Genomic DNA, 8,965 nt, shown 5'->3' with positions numbered 1-8,965 from the left:
GGGATGAAAAAGATCAGGGTAACACTGTCACCACATCAGGGAAATTACTATTAGGGCGAGGTTCGTTCCAATAACAAAAGTAAACAAATTAGTTCATTCATTAAGAGCCTGGGATGTTTAATTTTTTTAAGTGATATCATGAGGCTAATTTAGGGGTTGTCAAGGTCTGGAAGAGTAAATGAAATTACTTGGATCTCATTTATCCTGAGTGGACATACTGTCTATAAAATCACCATATATTATTTAAATTAATTGAAATCACGGTTTTGAAAGTCGTAGAGACTTTAAAATGTAGGGTCTGATTCTGTCAATGCTTACATTAGTTTTACAACAGTAGCACTCTGTTGATTTAAACTTCTGGTTTAAGCCAACGTAAGTGAGATCAATACCAGGCCCCTAAGATCAAATTTTCATTTTTGTTTTGACTATCTCTCACTAGACACGTCACTAAGGATGTGCCTGAACAGCCCAGGGCAGTGAGCCTTCCAGCCCACGTCCGCAGACTCGGGCTAACAGGGCTCACACTAGTGCTGGAACAATAGCTGTGTAGGTAGCTCTTTGAAGATAAGGTTCAGGCTGAAACTTGGGCTCTGAAGCCCCCTTCCTTCTCCACCCCCAGGCTTCAGAACCAGAGGTCCAGCACTAGCCACAACTTCAAAGCACTGTCTGTAAAACTATTTTAAAACCACTAATATGAGCCCTCCTGGCCTGAGTCTGTCAACCTGGGCTGGGAAGCTCACTCCAAAATGCTGTGTATACATGCCCTAGGAGCCTGGACTGTCATTAATATGCTTTGAAGCTCGATTTGCAGGCACTGCCAGTTCTCTCTGAAATCCCAATACTATCATTACCTCAGAGCATGGTCCCTGTCCCCACACTTTTTAAATATAGATTTGTTTCATTTCAGTTTATACCATGTGTCTATCAACACACGCGCACACACACACACACACACACACACACACACACACACACACACACACACACACACACACGTGCGCTTCTGCCATCCTACCCCAGGCAGAGATTCCTATGGATGGAAAGTCATCAACTTTCCCCAGGCAAAGCCTGTAAATAATTAGGGAAACCTCAGAAATCAATGGTGCTGGATGGGGATGGAGCACAAAGAGGGATTCTTGGCTAGAGCTCTGCAAACAAAGGATTTTTCAGTTAATTGACAGTTCCAAAAAATTGTAGGGGAAAAAAATTGTTTTGGCTTAACCTGAAAATATTTTTTTTTCAAAGTTTTCAGTGAATTGAAAAGTTGAAAAAAAATCATTTTGGACCAACTGAAATGTTCTGTTTGGTCAAAAAAGAAATTTTCATTTCATTTTTAAACTTTTTTTTACATTTTTGCATTTCTTTTAAAAAGGAAAGAAAATCTTGAAATAAAAAGTTAAAATGTTTCAAAAAAAATCAAAATGTTTCATTTTGAAAATGTTGAAGTGAAATGTTTAGGCTTTTTTCAGATCTGTTTTTGTTTTATTGTGTTTTCCAAAATGAAAAATTTGGTAAAACTGACATGAATTCGCTTGATGCCGAATCTCCATTTTTCATTGGAAAAAAGTTTTGGCTGCAATTTTGTCCAGCTACAGTCCCGACCACAGTTTAAAGCTGCCCTCCTCATAGAAAACCCAAAGGAAGGTGGCAGTGAAAACATACTCCTGGGGACACATCTATCCTTGAGCCTGAGAAGTGTGTTTATTTGTGTACCAGGTCGGGGAGATTCCCAGGATGGAAGAAGGGATTCCAGGCCCTAGCCACGCATGTCTGCACAAACACCAGCCCTCCTTCCCAGGAGATCAGAGTTAACACCTGAAACAAGCACCACACTTAACAATAGGACAACACTATTATCTAACCCAGGCAAAGCGAGGAGTAGATCCAGGTCAGAATCTCTGGCAGGAATTAGACAACAAAGGGACGCTTGCCCTGGCACAGCATACAGCAGAACAGCCCCACAACAATGCAATTCCCAGAGTTCAGCCTGTCCAAGCACTTTGCGCCTGGTATGCATTGCGAACTCAGACTGATGGATCTTGCTCTCCTGTCAGCTCCAGGCTATGTGGCTGTAAGCGTCCCCTTCTGCAAGATCTAGCTGGCTCTCCTCCAAGCAGCTCCTAGTTCAAACTCTGCTCCAGCTCAATCAGTGCTGCTGCTTCTGCTGCTGCCCAGCTCTCTTTGTTGTCTCCCTAAAACATTACAGGCTTCTTCCCTGTCCAGCCCCCATCTATTCTTTGGCTAAAACCCTCCCAGGTGGGTCCATACTTATTGCCATATCCGTGTTTTGGAGTTACACTCTCCATCTCTCTCCCTCCAGCCAACTGGATTTACGTGGAGTAGCTGGGAGTGGGGAAAAGGAGGAGGAAAGGAAGGGGTTGGTGCTCTCTACCCAGTCCCACATATGGCTAGATTAAGCCTTTAGGTTAGGCCCTTAATGTGGTCCCAGCATATAGCTGTGCCACTGCAGGAGAAACTCTAGGAAGAAAGTGTGCTTTAGATACAACTCTTTGAAGCACAATTACTCCCGCGCAGCCATTTTATATTGAAATGGGGAGAGTGCAGCATCAGCAATTTCAAAGACTTAACATACTTTCCCAGTGAGATTGGTCGAGCTCCATTGGCTGGAGTGTCATGTGCAGAGCCATGGCTATGCCTGTTTCCTGCCTCTATATACTCACTTCCTCAGATGGAGAAGTATGTCAGGAACATAGCCCATGGCCTTTTTCCCAGTCTGTACCAAAGACCATGGTGGGTCCTCTGCAGCTGTGCAGGGAGAGGGGGGGAAGGGAGAGGCTTTCTCCCCTACTTGTCCACCTAGGGCTAGGGTACGATCTAACCAACAGTTGGTAATGATTCTGCACTCCATGGAATAATAGTAACAACTCAATAGCAAACTATAGGACAAACTTTGTAAAGCCAAGCAAAGTAAGGGTACGTTTTCACTACCCGCCGGATCGGCGGGTAGCAATCGATTTCTCGGAGTTCGATATATCGCGTCTCATCTAGACGCGATATATTGAACCCCGAACGCGCTCCCGTCGACTCCGGAACTCCACCGGAGCGAGTGGAGGTAGCGGAGTCAACGGGGGAGCCGCGGACGTCGATCCCGCGCCATGAGGACGGGTAAGTAATTCGAGCTAAGGTACTTCGACTTCAGCTACGCTATTCATGTAGCTGAAGTTGCGTACCTTAGATCGACCCCCCCCCAGTGTAGACCAGGCCTAATATACCGTCTGTATGCTTTATACTTAGTCCTCATATTTCAATGAATATAAAAGGGCAGCGAAGAAAACAAAAGTTCTATCTAATCTCTCTGTTGCTGTTATTTAACTGCAGATATTTACAAGGAATTACAGTATATAGAGATTCAACAGAATATCTTCTTTTCTTCTGTTGGATACATTGGAATGAGGAAAAGAGGTTTGCTTGATCACATTTGTTTTTATGATACTTAGCACTGTGGTACTTTTTCAGCTTCAAAGCACATTACAAGCATTAATTAATCTCCACAATGCTCCTGTTGTTGCAAATAGTCTTATCTTTATTTTACTGCTGGGGAAGATGAGGCAGAGAGGATAAGTGACTGGTCCAAGACCACAGAAGGAGAAAATGTCAGAATTAGCATTAGAATTCTTGACTCCCTGTTCTCTGCTGAACTCTCTACCACGTATTGTTATTTTGGTACCCACTTGTTTGTGGCATCCAGACTTTGGTTTGTTCATTCCTAGACTTTAGCTCAACTAAAGACTTATTCAGACAGTTGCTGAGGATAGTCAACCCCTTTATTTTGGAGTTCTTTATTTTGCTTTTTGGCTCCCTTAACTGTCTCTTCCATAGAACTCCCCTAATGTGCTGCTTATCCTTTAACACTCCCAGGCCTGGTCTACACTAGGACTTTAATTCGAATTTAGCAGCGTTAATTCGAATTAACCGTGCACCCGTCCACACCAGGAAGCCATTTAATTCGACATAGAGGGCTCTTTAGTTCGAATTCTGTACTCCTCCCCGACGAGGGGAGTAGCGCTAAATTCGACATGGCTATGTCGAATTAGGCTAGGTGTGGATGCAAATCGAACTTAGTAGCTCCGGAAGCTATCCCACAGTGCACCACTCTGTTGACGCTCTGGACAGCAGTCCGAGCTTGGATGCTCTGACCAGCCACACAGGAAAAGTCCCGGGAAAATTTGAATTCCTTTTCCTGTCTGGACAGTTAGACTCTCATTTCGTGGTTGGACATCGGGGCGAGCTCAGCAGCACCGGCAGCAATGCAGAGCTCTCCAGCAGAGGAGTTCATGTAATCTCTGAATAGAAAGAGGGACCCAGCATAGAGTGACCGGGAAGTCTTGGATCTGATCGGGGTGTGGGACGATGAATCTGTGCTTTCGGAGCTGCGCTCCAAAAAACGGAATGCAAAGACCTACGGGAAGGTCCCCAAAGCCATGAGAGACAGATGATACAGGCGGGATGCAATGCAGCGCCGCGTGAAAATCAAGGACCCCAGACAAGGCTACCAAAAAATCAAAGCGGCAAACAGACGCTACGGAGCCTGCCACCACTGCCCCACCAGTGACCATGGACTCTGACGATGGGACAGTGTCGACGGCCAGTTCCTCGGCGATATTCGCGGACGGGGAAGATGAGGAAGGGTTTGTGGAGGACGAGGCAGGCGACAGCGCTTACAACGCTGGTTTCCCCGACAGCCAGGATCTCTTCATCACCCTCACGGAGATCCCCTACCAACCCTCCCCGGCCGTGAACCCGGACCCTGAATCTGGGGAAGGAGCAGTCGGTAAGTGCTTTAAACATGTAAACTTTTATTCTTAATATAACAGGAATCTGAAGTATGTGTAAAGGAGGTCTCTATATATATGGGGATAGAACAGAAATCATCCAGGGAGAACTCCACGAAGCTCTCCAGGAGGAAATCGAAAAGCCTCCGCAGGAGGTTCCTGGGGAGAGCTGCCTTACTGGGTGCTCCGTGGTAGCACAATTTTCCGCGCCAGGCTTTATTGAGGTTTTCTGGGAGCATTGCCTCCATAATACTGGCAGCATAGGCCCCTGCTTGGTGCTGGCTTTCACGCAGTATGCGCTCTCTATCTCCTTCAGTGACCCTCCTCAGGGCGATCTCGCTCGGCGACTCCTGCATCTAATTAGTTACGCCTGGTCCAAAGTATTTTTAAAAAATCTCCGGACAGACGGCGTAGCAGAGAGTCAGCACGCTGCTGCGTGACAAGCGTAACGGAAAGCCAAAGAATCAAATGGACGCTCATGGAGGGAGGGGGGACTGAGGATGCAAGGTATCCCACAGTTCCTGCAGTCTCAGAAAAGCATTTGCATTCTTGGCTGATCTCCCAATACCTGTACGGTCAAACACATTGTCCGCGGCGGTTCAGGGCATAGCTCGTCAATGTACCCCCGCTCCCCCCACCTCCAGAAGGAAAAGGAAAAGGAATCGTCTCTTGACTCTTTTAAATGTCACCCTATGTGTACTGAATGCTGCTGGTAGACGCGATGCTGCGGCACTGTACTGTAGCATCCTTCCCCCCACCCCCCCATGGGTGGCTGATGGTGCAATATGACTGATATCCGTTGTCATCATCATCAGCCTTGCTGTAGATGGTGTAGTGCAATACGACTGGTACCCGTCCTCGTCATCAGCCCATAAGTAGACGGCCTGCTAACCGTCTTCATCACAGTAACAGGGGGCTGAGCTCCATCAGCCCCCGCCCTTCATGTGTAAAGAAAAGATTCTGTACTGCCTGGACTGTCATAGCAGCAGGATGCTGTTTTCCTCTCCCACCACACTGCTTAATGTCCTGTCTGGACAATCATAGCAGCTGGAGGCTGCCTTCCCCTCATTTCATTTCAGTAACAAGTCACTGTTTCTCATTCCTGCATTCTTTATTACTTCAGCACACAAATCAGGGGACACTGCAACGGTAGCCCGGGAAGGCTGGGGGAGGAGGGAAGCAACAGGTGGGGTTGTTGCAGGAGCACCCCCTGTGAATGCCATGCAGCTCATCACTCCTGCATAATCTGACACGGAGTGGCTGTGCTCTCTGGTTCTCTGAAACACTGGATCTCTACTACACTAGCCCCATCTTCTATGCAGGAATTATTCTATTTTTAGATACCATAAAGGAGGGATTGACTCGGGGAGTCATTCCCAGTTTTGTCTTTTGCGCCCCCGGCTGATCTCGGCCAGGGGCACCTATGACAGCAGCAGAAGGTATAATGCAATACAGCTGGTAACCATCATCACCTTGCCAATTTACAATGGCATGGTAGATGGTACAGTATGGCTGATAACCATCTCTGCTGTCATGCAAAAGCAAATGAATGCTGCTGTGTAGCACTGCTGAATCGCCTCTGTCCGCGGCATCTAGTACACATACGGTGACAGTGACAAAAGGCAAAACAGGCTCCATGGTTGCCACACTATGGCGTATGCCAGGGCAATCCAGGGAAAACAGGCTTGAAATGATTGTCTGGCGTTACTTTCCCAGAGGAAAGAATGACTGACTACATTTACCCAGCACCACCCGCGACAATGAAATTTGCACCATCAGGCACTGGGATCTCAACCCAGAAGTGCAAGGGTGGGGGGACACTGTGATGGGTTAGAACAGGGGCAGAGTTTATGCTTTCCGGATTGCCTGCAGCAGGAGTGCGCACGAGATAGGTGCTGTGCATGCTCTTGTTCACAGACACAGACTAGACTGTGTTCATTCTTCGCAAAAATGTATCTTTGCAAGGAATTCACTCCCTTTTTCCCATCACACAGCTTCGACTGTCTCCAGACCTGCCACAGCATCCCCCTCACAGAGGCTGGCAAAGATTAGGCAGCGAAAGAAAAAGACACGGGACGAGATGTTCGCTGAACTTATGGGCTGCTCCCGAGACAAGGCGGACCAGCAGAGCCAGTGGAGGGAGACCCTCTCTCTGTACCAGCGCTCACACAGCGAACGGGAGGAGAGGTGGCGTGAGGAAGACAAGCAGGCCACTCAAACACTGCTTGGACTAATGAGGGAGCAAATGGACACGCTCCTGCGCCTTGTGCATGTTCTGCAGGACCGCAGGCAGGAGGACAAAGCCCCCCTGCAGTGTATCTGCAACCGCCCTCCCCCGCCACAAAGTCCCATACCCCCCTCACCCAAAATAACCAGAAGGAGGGGTGCCAGGGGCCGTGAAAACTGTCACTGCACCCCAGCAGAGTGCTCAAGTACCCAAAAGCTCTCATACCCTAAATTTTGAGAAGTCCTTTCCTTCCCGCCTCACCCAAGCCCCCGTCCCAGTTTCATCCCCTAACTGTCTAGTTGATAATAAAAAATACTTTTCTGTTAATTACTGTTTCCGTCATGTTCTTTTAGAGGAGACTGTGTTTGAAGTGGGGGAAGGGGGTTGGTAATTGGACAGGACAATCCTTTACCAGGGTACAGACACGGGGGCAGGATCAGCAGCAGGTCACACACACAGTGCAGTCAGTAGGCACCCTGGTCGGTATGGGAGGTGGTTTGCAGGTTCTGTGTGGGTGGGGGGGTATGTGACTTTGTAGCGGGGGAGGGGGGTTACAGATCTCATGCAACGGTCCCTGTCCTGGACCACAGAGCCACGCAGCAGAGGAATCTGTATCCGTCCTCCCCCGCCACAAGGCCACATAGCCCCCGCACACAGAGTCCCAAAAAGGAGGGATGGCAGGCTCCGTTGAAACAACCAGTCCGGCACTGCGGACCGCTCTGGGAGCAGGAGCCTGTCATTCCTTGAGTTTAGAGGCGGTCTTTACATCACCGCAGCACAGTCCGCGTCCCAGTTTCAACCCTTTAACGCAAAGTCATCAATAAAGAAACCTTTGTAAAGTTACAGTGGAACATGTATTTTATTTTTAAACGTGTGTTGAAAGTGGGGTGGGCGGGGTATGTAACTGCAGATGCTAGTCAACAGTAACTTGGTAAAGAAACAGGGGAAGGTTCAGCTTCTCTGTAAAGAAACTGAACAGTCACAGGTCACGCTGCTCGCTGGTACTTGAAGAGTTCCTTGTCGCTGTGCAAGGCGCCTGCATAGGGCTTCACGAGCCAGGGCATTAGCGGGTAGGCTGGGTCCCCGACGATCACTATAGTTATCTGCACATCCCCAAGAGTTATTTTGTGGTCCGGGAAGAAACTACCTTCCTGCAGGCGTCTAAACAGACCAGAGTTCCTGAAAACACGCGCGTCATGAACTTTGCCTGGCCACCCGAAATTGATGTTGGTAAAACGTCCCCCATGGTCCACCAGTGCTCGCAGCACCATTGAAAAGTAGCCCTATTTCTCAGCAGCTGACTGTGGAAGAGGTGGACGATAAGGTGCGAGGAGTTGACAACGGCCATAACTGCAGCGGGCTCCGTGCTCGCAGTGCTGTGGCGCCCGCGCTGTCACTGAGCAGAAAAGTGCACGAACAGATTGCCCGCAGGCGCTTTCAGGGAGGGAGGGCGTGATTGACGGTTCAATGATGACAGTTACCCAAAACCACCCTCGACACATTTTTCCCCCAGCATGCATTGGGGGGAAATCCCAGAATTCCAATGGGCAGCGGGGAGTGCGGGAACTGTGGGATAGCTTCCCACAGTGCACCGCTTCCAAAGTCGACGCTGGCCCCGTTACTGTGGACTCACACAGTCGAATTAGTGTATTTAGTATGGATACACAAATTCGACTTCATAACGTCGATTCCACAAATTCGACTTAAGTTGATTCGAAATAGTCTTGTAGTGTAGACATACCCTCAGTGTACTCCCTCTTTATATCTCTATCAGAACAGGCAGCACGTCTCTCACATCACACATAGGACTGGAACCCAGCCATTTGGCAGAACCTTTGGCAAACATGAACAGATGAGATAGCTTAACCAGCAGTGGGTAGGAAAGCCCCCCCACACACACACAAAAAATACAACTAGCTAGATTTCCCCAACTACAAACTTATTC

This window comes from Mauremys reevesii, linkage group 2, assembly GCF_016161935.1.
Source record: "Mauremys reevesii isolate NIE-2019 linkage group 2, ASM1616193v1, whole genome shotgun sequence".
NCBI classification, from domain to species: domain Eukaryota; kingdom Metazoa; phylum Chordata; order Testudines; family Geoemydidae; genus Mauremys; species Mauremys reevesii.
The sequence above is the reverse complement of the archived record's forward strand: the minus strand, read 5'-3'. Positions refer to the sequence as shown.